Raw genomic sequence first — 15,540 nt, 5'->3', positions numbered from 1 at the left:
ATCCAACACGAAAGTGTGATTAATCAGATTTTTTTTGTAATTGATTGACAGCACTAACTAAAAATATATGTTCTAAATGTAGAGTTTCCTGTGTGGTTTAATATTGTGAATATTCACAGATAATAAGTGGTCAGTAAATACTGAGAAAAAAAATTATAGCGATTGATCGCAATTTATTTTTTCCAGGTTTGCGATTGATTAGTAAATTTTTTTTAATCAATTCCCGCCCCTACTTTTTATGTAAAGTACTTCGATTTACACTAGTGGGAAAAGGGCCATACAAATAAAGTTTGATTTGGTTTAGTTCGATTCAATTCTGCCTCAGACAGTTAGATCTGGTTAAATCCTAAGAATAGTAATCAATTCATGGATTAATTGTTTCCCCTCTAGTGTCAATCTCTTCAGTGACAGCAATAGTATTGTCTCATCTGTCAATATCAACATGTTTTTGGGATCAAAAGTTATAGATTTCAAAAAAATTTTTTCAGAAAATGTTTTATAATCTTCACTTTGCTTTTTTTGTGCCTTTTTTGGCCAAAGAACTACAGTATGCTTTGTAATGAAAGCACAAATCAGACATTTAACGAGAAAATTCATGTGAATATGTAGATTTAATGAGCTAGAATTAGATTTTTTAAGGATATGAACAATTCTGTAGTGTGTATTAGGTACATTTCAAATAAAAAAATAAAAAGAAAGTCTTTTTAAAGTGTAATTTCTGTGAGGGAAACAGAGAAACCTTCATCTGTCAATTTTTTTTTCTTTTTAAAAGAAAACAGTAACTCAAAATGCCCAATAAAAGTTTACCTACAATTAAAAGTTAAATTAACACAAAAACAGTTTCAATGGGGCCCTGAACTGTTTTCACAAATTCCTTTTCTGACAAGCTCACGCAGGCTTGATGTCAAGTTGCCAGACCGTGTTTTAATGTATTTACAGGATGGTTGTCTATAAGTGGATCTTTGCCAACATATTTTGCAATCTTGTTTCTATTCTCCACATTTATCTTTATGTGCACCAGTGATAATTTTTCAGGAGCATCATGCTGGACATCTCGCTCTCACAATCCTGTTCCATCATGTCAGAGCGCTGTTCACAAAAACCCACGTGCTCACAAAGCCCCATATCATGAGAGTTCCACCTCTGTGCTTTTCTGTCACGGCTTTGCATTGTCAGATCTGGGCAAAGCAAAGATGAATCCATGATTTCCCAAAACAGGCAGAGTTTGTTCCTCAAATATTCTCTTAGAGAGGTTTAAAATTTCCTTCAGTCACAGAAATTGATTTCTGCTACATTCATGTGTTTTGCAAAAATGTTACTGAGACTTACAAGACTGCTATCCTGCACCATTATTCATCCATTTATTATCTACTCTGCCTTTGGGCATTCAGGTTAAATAGTGGGCCACACGGGGAACCTGGACGCGCATAAATATTCAGAGATTATGAGAAAGACATAGCAAGTAAAGATGGTTATGCATCCCAGCCTTATCTTTTTCTCTTTCTCTTCACATTTGCCAAACATCTTAATGTTTTCTTTCAAGATAAGAGTGTTTTTGTATGATAATAAAGGAAAACCATGGGAATCTGCATCATCCATCATCATCATTGTAAAAACACACAGGACAAATATGTACTTTTGTACCTTCAGCCAGATTTTTCCGTGCGTAACTGAACAATATATAAAAAAAATTTAATTTTAATTTTATTATAATTTAAATTGTTGAAAAACTATTATCTTAGAGTGTCAAAAGTATCAATTTGAAGGAGACAAGAAAAGTTGCTGGATGTGAAGGTAATATTAATATTATGTATTATTATTATGTATATTATTAATATTGTGTACTCTTTGAACATATAAGAGGATTTATTCTAAAGCAGGTTATTCTTACATATTCTCATATTATAATTCCAGACTTGTTTACTGCAGACTCCCACTAAAGATGGGAAAAATCACTTTGGCAGCATCTTTTTGTGATGCTAATAAGCAAATTAAAATCTTCCCCAGAGTATGCACCCTAATTGAAGAAACCCTTCAGGTAACTTTAGATTTCAACTTTACATTTGGACTTCTTGTTGGCTTTTACAAATGAAAGGCGGCTGTGTTTCTTTCTGCTGTAACGGAGTCTTGAGTGAGTCAACCAACAAGGCTGTCTTTATGTGAGAACAGGGAGGGAAGCGGACAGCTGGGCGGATTGACAGACCTACATGGCAAGCGCCTTCCATCAAGCTGCTTCACAGGTGGATCAGGCAGACTTCCGCTGGAGTCCTTCAAAATAAGACGCCAGTTTGACGCATGCTTTTGTTCCTTGTCAGATAGATGCAGAGGTTTTGTGATTTTTTTTAAGTGCCATTTGGTCAAATTGGCTATGATAATTGGGCCATTATGGCAACTTGTATCATCTTTTAGTGAGTTGCCAGGCAACCTCACCATAGCAACAACACACAATCCCAGCTGACATTGGAGTAAAACATTTTTTTCTCTTCTGATCTTGAATTCTGTAAAACCTCATGAAATATACAACTGTTCCATGTCTGTGATGTATATTTTTAATGTAAAAGACAAAGAAAACCTATTGGATGGAGGGTTGTTTCTGATTTTTTGAAATGCAAAAATGGCTTATTATTATTGCTGTATGATGATTTTAGAATTTGAATCCAATGATGATCAACAAATTGTAATAAATGAATGGAACAAACGATCAAAAGAAGGAATAAATAATGCATGTGTGATTGAATAAATCAAGAATATGTGAAAGAAATACTAAAATAAAAAAATGTCAATGGGTGAATGAAAGAATATATGCACAAATCAATGAATGAATATAAATAAACATTTACATAAAGAAATGAACAAATAAAAAAAAACACATGAATGGATGGATAGTTGAATACATAAAATATATATAAATGCTATAGGAATGCATGAGTGAATGAATCAAGAATATGTGAATGAAATAATAAATTATGTATGAATGATCACTCATACATGCATATTGAATAAATGAATGAATGCAAAAAACAAGTAAAAATAACAAACTAAATGAATAACTATTCAGATAAATGTAAATAAATAAATAAATGGGCAGATGGATGGATGGATGAATCGATCAATCATGAATTTATGGATGGATGACTGAATGATTCAATAAAATATGAATTAAACAATAAATTAAATACCTAAATGAAACAACGAATGCAAGACAGGATGCCTAAATGACTTTATAAATGAATATAAACACGCAAAAGGAAGAAAAAAATGAAAACCAACTAACCAAACATATAAATAACTAAAAAGGTGTTGTTTTTTTTGGTAGTTTTATTTTGAAGGCCGCATTCTGACTTCCGGTCGCGTGAACGCCTCGGCCGCTTCACGGCGCTCCGCCTCAGAAACGCTCCAGAGCTCCTACCGGCTTTTTGGAGTCCGCTGGAATCGGCGGTAGACGCACGCGGAGCACCGAGACGAGGACGGAACCAGAGCCTTCGCCCCGGGAGGATGGCGCCAACGGCTTCCGTAGCGAGAGGTGAATTAACCAATCCCGGTTTCCGTTGTTTAACTTCAATAAATGACTTTAGCTAACGTGTAGAGGTAGTGATTTTAATAAATATGTGGGCACAACTTTAGCTCTACACTTTCAGGAAAAATAGGTAGTACTTTATTAAGATAAAAATATGATAAATAAGCGTAAAAAACAAAACTATACAGTTAAAATGAAGACAAAACAATTTAAACTACTATTATTCTCTTTTTAAAATGCAAATTTACTGTAAATTTAAAACTGGATATAAAGCTTTGAAATTTTAATCAGATGGTGCATAAAATGCAACCATTTATGGAAATTGGAGCCAGATAATTTGTTTATTATTTTGACGTTATGAGTGTATTAACATCCACAATCACACGCACGCGCGCCCCCATGCACGTTGACAGCATTCTGAGAGGTTTTCTGCTCTAATCCTGCCTAATGCTCTCACTAACAAGCACCTAGCACCCTGAGATGTTTGGTTGGGTTGTTTTCCCCTCACAGGCAGAACGGAACAGCAGATTATGTGGTATTTTGGGTTGTTTGGAGCAGATAACTGGAGTGATGCAGCCAAAGGGGGGGAAATTACAATACAAGCATGTGAAACTGGTGATGTAACGTGTTGTGACATATATGTGCTTCCTTTGCCCTCCAGATCAAACTGCCCCATTTGAGACATTTCATTGTTTTTGTTTTATGCCTGGGTACGTGTGCGCTCTCACTTTCTGTGGCCGTGCACGCCTTCTCATGTTTCACAGATACCATCACAACAGGACATGGTGGCGTTTGAGTGGCGTGACATCCCTGCAGCAAATTGACTAATCACCGCTGATGAAATTGTGTTGAGATGATAGTTTGTTGAACTCCAATGAGACAAATGGAGATGTAATCAGTTTGCACACTGGGTTGTGTTGCCTTTAGGGGCGCCTGACAGTTTCACTTACGTAAACCAGTGTCAGCTATCAGCATCAGAGATGGGGGTGGTTCAGGAGCGCTTATTAAAATCCATTGTGACTTTGGGAAAGCTGCTGTTCTGCTCATGCTGCTCCAGCAGGCTGGTTTGACAGTTTACAGAACAGACTGGGTGATCATCTAAGTGGTGGTTGGTGTTTGCAGGGTGATGGGTGAAGTTAGCAGATGTCAGAAACCGTGCCCTCATGCAGTAATAGTGTCTCAGAGTGATGCAGGGATTCAGCTCCATGCTGCAGACATGGATTTTTTATTGTTTTCATTCCCTGCTTCCATTCCGTACTTTATGTAATTGATCTACAACACAAGTCAATTTTTACATCTTTTCTAAATCATCACAGCTGAAATCAATGTTTACATGTTTGCAAACTGTGTTATCTTGGAAATGTCAGGGATTTTTCCTTATTTAACACATCAAAATATCACTGAAATGTTGCTACTGAGGAAACACCTGATTGTTTTCATTTGCTGAAGTTAGCAAAACTCATAAAACTGCGTTTTTGGGTCATTTATCAAAAGTCATAAACACATTTTTTATGGGATTTAAAAAAAAACACTTTGTTAACTTAAAATAAATATATGACAGGTAAATATGCATGAAAATGATTCTTTGGGATTAAATCAGAATTAATAATGAATAAAAACACATTAGTGTGTGTATATGCAAAATAAGAGCCAATTAAAATGCAGCAGCTTGTTCTTGAATTTCTTTTCAACAAAGTTGAAATTTGTTTAGGTTTAAGTTCAAATAAGAGGAAAGAAATTAAACTGGCATTTCTATTTGGGTGGGGGAATGCCCAGAGCTCCCCAGGGACTCTCCCCCCTGTGTTGGGCCCCCTGGTGCGGCAGTGAGGAGCGTTCTTCTGCTCTTTGGCGTTGGGGGCCCCTTGTGGCGGTCCTGCTGGTCCGGGTGGCTGACGTGATTTTAGCTTTCCTGGTTTTTATCAACTTCCTGTCTTTAAGTTAGGTAGGCGGGACTAAAGAACCTGACGGTTGTTGGAGCACGCCCACAGGGTCTCTGATAATATCTTCCACCATCCATTCATTCATTTTCACTCGCTTTATCCCTTTTGGGGTCACAAGGTTGCTGGAGCCTATCCCAGCAACTGTTGAGCGAAGGCGGGGTCACACACCGGACGGTTCTCCAGGCCTTTGCAGGGTCACACTTCACATTCCCCAATCAGAGGATTTATTATATCGTGTCAATCAAAATGTAAAATAAAGTGTTTCCAAAAATCCCACCTGCAGTTTTCATAGATGTTAAATCCAGGAACAGAAGGAAACAAAAGGGGTTTAAAACCAGAGGAAGTTTGAGACGTTTGCTTTCTAAGGAAATAGGACATTACTTGCTTTAATAAAAAGCCCCCTAGTGGATAGTTGAGGAACTGATCCAGCGACAGCTATTTGTGTTTTACAAGGAGCCTCAAACAGAAAGTTCTCCAGAGTAAGACGGAATATTAGGGCCACAAAGAAAAGTAATACTACGAGATTTAAAGTTGTAATTTTTGGTGCTTTTTCTCTTTAATTTATGACTATTTCTCGTAAATGTATAACTTTTTTCTTGTAAATTTATAATGTTTTTTCTCGCAAATTCATGACTTCTAAGCACGTAAATTTACGAGAAAAAAGTCATAAATTAAGCCGATGACTTTGGTTTATGATTTATGACTAAAGTCATAATATACGACTTTTTTCTAAACTGGCATTAATACTAAATATAAACCTTGAGATTTAAATAAAAAATGAGCAAAATAGATTTTTTTTCTTTTATTTTGGGGAGTTTAAATACAGTAAAAGCAGAATGTTAGGGGTTAAAGCAAAAACACTTAAAATTGAAATTGTGGGGCACATGGTTGGCACTCGACTCACAGCGAGAACGTTCCGGTTTGAATCCCATCTAAGTCCCTTCAGTATGGCCTTAATTGATCCCATACTTCTGTATGAAGTCCACACGTTCTCCCAGTGCTTACTTGGTTTTTCTCTGGGCACTCCGCTTCCTCTCACAGTCTAAAAACATGTCAATTGGTGATTCTAAATTGTGCCACAATGTGATTGTTGTCCCTCCTGTAGATTGCTTTTGTCCAACAGTTGCTGGGATAGGCTCCAGCAACCCCACGACCCTAAAAGGGATTAAAGCGCGCTCAGAAGATGCATGAATGGATGGCGTTGTTGTTTAATTTCCTTTACATTTCATACAATCGAGGTGCATTACCTTGAAAAGTTGATTTTCTGCACAATCTCAGTCCAGAGGGAATCTCCTCTGAGAGGGAACAGACTTTCAACAGGATTCTGCTCAACTCAAACAATTAGTTTGAACCTAAAATGCACCTGTTTCAAATGATCACAGATTTTTGCAGCTGCTTCATCCTGTGTTACCTGACATACAACTTTATTTAAACCGTCAAATGGACAATTTACAAAGGTCCGACGAGACAAACTGAAAGTTACTTAAGAACTGATAACCTGATAATTTATCCAAGCTGTTTCATTCTGTTAATACTTACAAATATTTACCAATGATTTTACGAATTGTTCTGGAAAACCGAACCGAATGCTAAATTCCTAACTGTCATTTTGAGTAATTCAAGTGACAAAAACTGCATAAAAGAGTTAGCTTTATATATTTGTGTTTACATTGTCACTGATCTAAAAATATATACATAAATCTCTACATTAACATAAGGTCAGCATTTTTCATCTGTCAACTTTTCAAATTTAGTCATAAAAATCTTCAACCTTTGTGGTTATGATAATGTCATACAATGACTATATCTAAGTTAAAGAGCCACTCCTATCATCTTTTGAGCTTTTTAAAAGCATTCCCAGTCGTCTTTTAATTATGATTATGCAGTTTTTAGCCCCCCAAACCCCCCAAAAACAGTATTTTTCTGGGACATTTTTTCCACAGGGGTTTACTTCAGAGTTGTGGGCGTGACTGTTGGCATGGAGCAACCACGCCCCTCTTCCCATCACCCATAACTGACAGTTCTCTGGTTACATGGTCTCCCCCTAGCTTACAGCCCCTCACAACCTCAACCTAAATCTAATGGAAGTAAATAGGAGCTTATGGACCTCTCAGCGTATTTTCTATGACCATTTTCCAACTGCATTTTTTCCTCTGCTCCTGATTCACCACAAGTGGAATAAAGAAAAACTTAGAAATGCAGTTTTAATCTAATTTTTCTTAATATATGTCCTCTATCATCAGAAAAATGAACATGTTAGCAAGACGGTAAGAACACGAAAAACACGAACATTTTTCTCGTAAATGAATCCACGTTTTCTTGCCTCTCATAATCAAATCTTTCTTAAAATGTATCTGCTAAAATGCCCCCCAACTGTGAAGGTTTTAACGTTTGAGAAGGCCGTCATACGTTATCCGCGCTCTCTTAAAAGTTAAGGATTTGTTTTTAAGGGCTTTCCAGATGGCACGTTCAGAGGAAGTATCCGGGGAAACTGGCCTTTAATGAATGAGGGAGAACCACCTGAGGGGACAGGAGACATCAAAAGGAGCCTGGCTCCTGCCTCCCTTCCCTCCCACGTGCGCACTCGCTGACTTCTCATCTCGCCATTCTCTGCCCGCACCGTGTATCTCATCTGCTCGCATAATAGCTCCCCTCCAGTGATCCGTGGGCAGCTGACGGTTTGAACAGAGCTCATTTGTTGTTCCTGCTAGATTTTAAATTTTATTTTAATTAATCTGCCCCCCCACCCCTCCAGAAGGAATGTGTCACTTTTATAGTGGAGATAACTGGGCGGGGAGGCGTGTTCAGGCAGACCAGGATGCACATGAACATCCTTTACTGGGAAAAAATGTAGACGTCCCAGCAGGAGGGAAATGTGGCGGACATACAGCTCAGTGTGGTAAAGCAAACATCCATCATGCTGTGGTTTATCGGGCTGTTTGTAATGAACATAAAGAAGGTGGGTGTTCTCGGAAGGATGGGCTCCCTAACATAAAGATAAGTGTACATTTCCACCATAGAAATATGTGGCAGACCGAAAAATAGTCATTAAAACGGTTTTGAGTTTTAATCAAATTTAGCTGTGAGATTCTGGTTCAAACAGTTGCATGGATTCTTTTGTGTTTAAGTCATCATGCTAGCTGGAATATCCAAGAATTAGCAAGATTTAATAATTAGTAGTCACCTTTGGAAAATGTCAGGTCCCAGAAATGCAAATTTTCTACCATTTTTTAATAAAAGTAATTAAAAATTAAACAAATCCTTTCCATAATGCATGAGAAAAACGTAGGATGAAAATGAAAAATGTTCAGAAAATCCTTTCTTCTACTCATTATGTCATTTGGAGATGGTAGAAAACTAGAACCACAGGAGATCTGCAACAAACACAACAAAAACACACAAAAAATAGACATTAAGACACAATTCTGGCAGTCCTGGACTGCAAGTACAATATTTATGTTTCACAATCCTTCTTTCTTTCCGTGTGTTTGAGTGAAGATTTTACCCCCTCAAATGCTAAAAAACTCACAAAAACATATCTACACCTAGTACCCAATAAAAAAAAGCCCCTCCCCAATGATGACATCACAGCGGGTAAAACAGTAAGAAAAATGAAGGAGGCCAAAATCTCCTATGAGGCTAAAAAAAGAAACACTTACAAATCCAAAACATGTCAGGGATATCCAAACAAAGTTTTGAAATTATTATGGGATGGCCACAAAGTGCTCCGCCTTTCTCGGGCCCCTGGGTAAGCCAGAAAGCAAAGCTCTCTCAATTTACCTGTCGATCTTCGTCCCAGTACTCACCTATGGTCACAAGGTCTGGGTCATGACCAAAAGAACAAGATCCCGACTACAAGCGGCTGAAATGAGCTTCCTCCGTAGGCTGGATGGGCGCTCCCTTAGAGATAGGATGAGAAGCTCGGTCACCTGGAGAGAACTGGGAGTAGAGCCGCTGCTCCGCCACATCGAGAGGAGCCAGTTGAGGTGGCTCGGACATCTTGTCCTGATGCCTCCTGGATGCCTCCCTGGGGAGGTGTTCTGGGAATGTCCCACTTGGTGGAGGCCCCAGGACACGCTGGAGAGACTACGTTCCTCGGCTGGGAATGCCTCAGGGTCCCCCCAGAGGAGCTGGAGGAAGTGACCAGGGAGAGGGAAGTCTTGATATCTTTGCTTAGACTGCTGCCCCGCAACCTGGTCCTAGATGAGTGGAAGAAGGTGGATAAAAGAATGGTCCTAAATTTGATGATTTTCACATTTTCCCACAATATGTGGGGAAAAAAAATCATTTGTTTGAGCAATTTTCACGAAATTTCACACTCATACCACCAACTTAAGTCTACAACCACAACCAAAGTTTCATTGACCCGTAAAGAAGAGACAGCCGTCTTGGATTTTCTTGGAAAATTACTTTTCGTGTCACCCACAAATGTAAACTTCACCATGGGATTTTGATCCTGGGCTGCACGGTGGAACAGTGGCTAGCACTTTTGCCTCACAGCAAAAAGGCCCTGGTTCAAGTCCCGACTGGGGAGCCTGAAAAAAAATCCCCAACTGAGACCTTTTCACGTGGTATTTGCATGTTTTCTCCTGGGACTCCGGCTTCCTCCCACCATCCAAAAGCATGCTTCATAGGTTAATTGGTGACTCTAAATTGTCTCTATCGATCAACGTGAGTGTGTATGGGTGTGTGATTGAGGCCATGAGTGGCGACCTGTTCAGGTTATATCCTGCCTTCGCTCATCAGTAGCATGGTTAGGCTCCGGCACCCCTGTGACCCTGAAAGGGACAAACGTCTAAGAAGATGAATGAATGAAAACGATTTTGATCCTTCTAACTCTTCGAGCATCATTGAGAAGCTACTTGGGATAAAATGTTAGGTATAGAAAGTTAAATATTTTTAACCGTGTTACCGTGGCGAGTTTCCATGAGTGGCACTTCCCTGTTACCCGCATATTTTTTACTGGCATATCATGAAAATCAAATATATGAATCCTTGGCTCAAGCTGAATGAAACAATATAACATATGATATGAATATATTAGAAATGTGGGCGTGGTCAACAAAAAACCTCTGTTGCCAAGGAAATCCAAAAATGTACTTTTGCAGATTCTTCTTAAACATACATAGATATGTTCGTCACCTCCAGGCGACCAAAACATAAAATGGTTGCTATGGAGATAAAAGTAACACAAACGCTGCCATTTTGAAAAAAAGTGTGTTTTTTTTTATGAATTTGACACCTGTAGCTTTGACTATGGTGGCAGGGGCAGAAGGAGAGAGTGAGGGGCGTAAAGCAGACGCAAGGGCGGGTAGCACCTGTGGGCCATACAATGCCGCCGGCTTGAATTAACACTTAGTTCTGGTTAATTACCACTGAATTTTGACAGAAAACTATGTATCAAATCAACATATTTGATAACTTAAAAGAGCAGAATCTCGCCAGAGCTGTCTTAGTCAATATCTTTCACTTCTCAAAATACTTCACAAAAATATCTTAAAGTATTTAAAAATGGGAAAGAACTAGCTGTTCTCTCCATATGGATGTGAAAACATGTGAAAGACCAAACACCTCCAACTTGAATAAAGCTAATAAACACAAATTTCTGTGTTTTCCTCACTTTCTTCAATTCAAAAAATGATAATGATGAGCACATTTGGTGCTTTTTAGTTTTAGTTCTTGGATGTTTTAAACACCAACAGAGGAACAAAGGCTCTTCTTGGCAGAATGAGATGCCACATTTGTCACATCTGAAAAGGTCACAGGGTTGATTCTCAGATGCCTGAGGCGTTCGTGGGCCTGCCTGTGAGCGCCTCAGCTCGGCGAAGAACATACAAACAAGTATCACCTGTCACCTTAGTGCAACATATGCAGCATCGGTGTTAACCGCCACTGCTGAGCACTGCCAGGAGACTTGGAAGACGTTCAGTCAGTGATGCGCTGCCCTGTGGTGGAGCGGTTAGCACTCCTGCCTCAAAGCAAGAATGTCCTGGTTCAAATCCTAGCTCCCCCAAGAGTCCAAAACATACTTTAAATAAGGAATTAATTTGTAATAGGTTAAAAAAATAACAAAAATTCTGTCTGCAAATATGACTTAAATCACATTTCGAGGAAACGTGTTAACTTTCAAAAAACGAAACTGCACAGAAAAAAATAAAGATTTTAGTTGCTGCTTCATTTTCTAGAAACATTTGTGGTGACCAAATAATAAATGTAACTTTTTTTTGAAGGACAGCAGGATTATTTACTTCCTATCTCTCTCCGATCTTCTGGCCCTCTCATCGCTGCATCCGTGTTTCTATTTCCTGCTATGTGAAAATGAAAATGTGATAAGGGGAGCAAACACATTTATCAGTTATGGCATCCCAGGAAGTGGAGGAAATGTATTCTCTGTGTTGCTGCTGTGGTGGTTGAAAACAAACCTAAATACACAGAGCTGATGGATTTATTACTTTGGGTGCAGGATCGCAGGGTCTCAGATTCTGTTTCTGAGCTCACAAACGGGAAGAAACCGTTATAAGGTCGTGTTTGGAGAGCTCACTGCTTCATGAAGAAAAGAGGAACCGGTGGATTTCATGCCCACTGTGGGTTGTGTTGCTGTTGAAATAGGCAGCGGTGTGGTGTAAAATTACAACATAAATGTCTTGGTAGTGTTCTAGATAAAAGATTATCTTACTTATTTATCTTATTATCTTTTTTGTGTTTACCTGAAATGTTTTGTAGTATTTTATTCTAACTGTAAAGGTTTTTTGTTCACATTATGAAACACATATGTACTATGTAAACTTTTTGGATGCTTTGACATGAGGTCATTGTTGCTTTCAGGGTTTTCAAGAAGCTGTTGGGACTGCGGTTGGCCCCTCCCACATCCCCATTTAACACTCTTAGAAATAACAGCTAAAGCAGGAAATGTTAATAACTGAACTAAGCATCCGACTTCCTAATTTTTATTTTTAAATCTATAAATAATTTATTGATACAGTCATTTTATTGTTTTGTTTTATCCATTTTGTTTGACCATTCATCCAATATTAGTTTTACTTTCTTTTTAACACTCATCCACAAATTATGAATTCTGTTTAAACCTATTGCTACACTTTGAGCTCCATCAAAATGCATTTAAGTGCTATTTTAATGTTGCTTATACTTCGAATGTTTATTATTTTCCCTTTTAAACAATGTCTGACTGTAACAAAAGCCTCTTTAATAACATAATTGAATGTGGAGCTTGTTTCTGCTTCTGTTAAAGTTCAGCCCAGGTGCTTCCAAACGCAAATGTCACTCCGCTGAGCTCTTAAGCTCGTCGGTTAATTGTGTTGTGTAGGCTGCACAATGTGTTCGTCTTCTGATGAGGAGGTTAGAAGCTGTGCTGAGTTTCCCTCTACATGGAGAGTTAGAGAAAAGACAGAAAATAACCACAGGATTTAGCAGCCAAACAACAATCCTGTGATATCTGATACAACCCACGACAGCGCTTGGAAGACAGCAGTGGAATTAAACCCAATTTTTTAACTTTGTTGTATATTTCAAAGCATTCCTAAATTTCAGAGTGGTCACGTATCGTTGAGCTTTAATTTTTGCTCAATGATATACCGATTTATTTACCTGCATCCACTTACCCTAAAGTCATTTGGCCTTTAATAATTCCATACTTGCACCAGAAAGTTCAAAATAATAAACAGTTGTTTCTCCTTAATCAAAAAAATGAAAGTTAAATAAAAGAATATTCCTTTAAAAGGCCTATATCATGCAAAATCAACTTTTTTGAGCTTTTTATAATGTTAATGTCACACAAAAACAACCCTAAAGCGGTATTTTTGCTCCATTCATGTATCTCTAAGCATTATTTTATAACTCTACTCTCTGAGCACCAGCTCTTCCCAATCCACAAAAAAATGAGTGGGTCATCACACTATGACATCACAAAGTGAGGAACAGCCCCTCCTCAGAAGAGTCTGCGCTGCCAGCACTGCCTTCAGGCTAACACACACATCCGCTTTCTCTGCTGAGCAAGCACTTTATTTTATATGCACATCGATATTTGCACAAAAGTTTGGATATTGTTTGTTTTTCTGGGTGAAATGCACGATATTGGCCCTTTTAACAAAGTATTCATCACAAAACCCAAATAAGTCAGAAGTAACTGAAACAACCACTCTGATGGCAAACGTGTTTTTATCATGTTCCTGTGGCACTTTTCTGATGATGGAGAGATTAAATTAGAAAAATTAAGTTCCATTTTTTTTTTCAAATCAAGTAAGCCAGGAGAAGACTAAAAAAATGTCATATGAAAAAGAGCTTAATAGTGACATTAAAAAATAGGTCAGCAAACTCCCTGCTCCAAGGTATAGTAACGGGGAGGGGAGGAGCGGTGGGGTTGCTCCCCACCAACGGTCCCGCCCACAAATAAACCTACTGCCGGTCTACAGAAACTATGTCCTAGAAAACAAGACGTTTTTTGATTCTGTCCAAAAATGGCTTTAGTAAGAGATAATGCCCGACGCAGAGGGCATTATCAGCATGAAAACCTGAACTGCCTGACGCAGAGCGCATTATCCCGCTTATACCAGGTCACTTACAAAAGATATAAATACTCAAGCAATTTTTCGTACTTTATTCTTGTTATTTTTTTATTTTAAATCACTTTCTCAGAAAAAAACAGACCATTTGTTGTCATGGCAACGGTTGAACATTTTGGCTATGTTACTGGAACTTCTTTTTTAGGAGTGCATCATTACTGTCCAATATCACTTTTAAATCCACACCCAGCAGCCAATCAGAATTGAGTATTCACAATCACAATTAAAAGACCACTGGAAACACTTTTAAAACAGATCAAAAGATGATCGGCGTGGGACCTTAAGTTCTGCTTGAATGTTTTACAACTTTCAGTGTAATATTGTGACATAATTGTTCATGTTTCTGACATTCCGCCTGTTGCATAAATACTGTTAGGCTCACCTATTATCAGACAGATACAGTAAGGCAGCAACAGTAACAGGAAATTACAAACGCCTGTTCAGGCATCCTCCCACCAGTAAAATCAAACGCGATGATTTAGCTGCCTGTGTTCCTGCGTTGCAGCCATGCCTGTCCTCATGGGAAGTGGAGTAAGTGGAGCTGAATCAACTCATTCATTTCTGTGAGGCTCAGTGGTTTGACTGCAAAGTCTTTGCTCGTAAATCTTGATGGTGCACAAGCTCCCTTTCTGGCAGCATATCTGTTTTTCATGACCTCACATAAAGGAACGATTGCTTCACTCTGGCTGATTTATGCTGCTATTGTTTCTGTGAAATGCTTGGCAGTTTGGGTTTTGTATAAAAACCACCCCCACTGGAATACCAGTCTGATGCCTGCTAATGTTGTGTTCTTTATTATGGTGGAAGTTATTGGTTTATTGTTTTGCTGACATAATATTGACCAATGTGGTTGCTGCTTTATGTTTTTTCTTACATTAGAAAAACATTTGGAAATAAAAATAATTTAAAGACAGTGCAGCTAAAAGCATGTGAATATTAAAAAGTAAAATAGATTAGGATAATAATTATAATTGAAAAGGCACATTCAGAAAGTGTCACTTTTATGTGTGCACAGCTAATGAAAAAAACAGTGAAATCACAAGTCAAAGAAGTTATTTAATTGAATAAAAGTTGATTTGATTGTTAATTAAAATTTCCGAAAACATCTTGGCAAATTTTTTCTGAGTTTTTATAGATTAATTATAAGAGCTTAGACAGATACTAAAGAATTCAGCGGCTCACCCACTTCTCCATGGGAACCTTCTCAAACAAGCCTGAATCAGCAGTGGAGGTCCTGCTGGAGAGGTGCCCTGTTTCTGCTGGTGCAGCCATGTCTTCCAGCACAGTTCAGCATTCACTCGTGCCACAGACTAATCCTTTCATTTGCCCCGGCTTCAGGTTGTTGTGTCAAAGAGCGGACTGTGTGTGGAGTCCAAAGAGTCAGAGACTGATACACAGAGATACATTTACAGATGCAAACAGCAACTCAAACATGAAGCGGCTTCCAACAAAAATATGCTTATGTATTCAGACAGAAGACTCTCCTTCACATCTCCAAGTTCAC

At 38.3% G+C, this 15,540-nt stretch overlaps 1 protein-coding gene across 1 annotated transcript in view; it reads left to right on the top strand.

The window, feature by feature from the left end:
- Positions 1-3,360: 3,360 nt before the first annotated feature.
- Positions 3,361-15,540, top strand: part of csgalnact1a (chondroitin sulfate N-acetylgalactosaminyltransferase 1a) — a 37,405-nt gene continuing 25,225 nt past the window's right edge. Inside the window, exon 1 of the mRNA XM_024299919.2 lies at positions 3,361-3,523. The gene's annotated coding sequence lies outside the window, so the exon portion shown is untranslated. The remainder of the gene's footprint in view (positions 3,524-15,540) is intronic.

Source organism: Oryzias melastigma, linkage group LG12, assembly GCF_002922805.2.
Source record: "Oryzias melastigma strain HK-1 linkage group LG12, ASM292280v2, whole genome shotgun sequence".
Classification (NCBI taxonomy): domain Eukaryota; kingdom Metazoa; phylum Chordata; class Actinopteri; order Beloniformes; family Adrianichthyidae; genus Oryzias; species Oryzias melastigma.
This window is presented reverse-complemented; position numbering and strand designations above follow the sequence as displayed.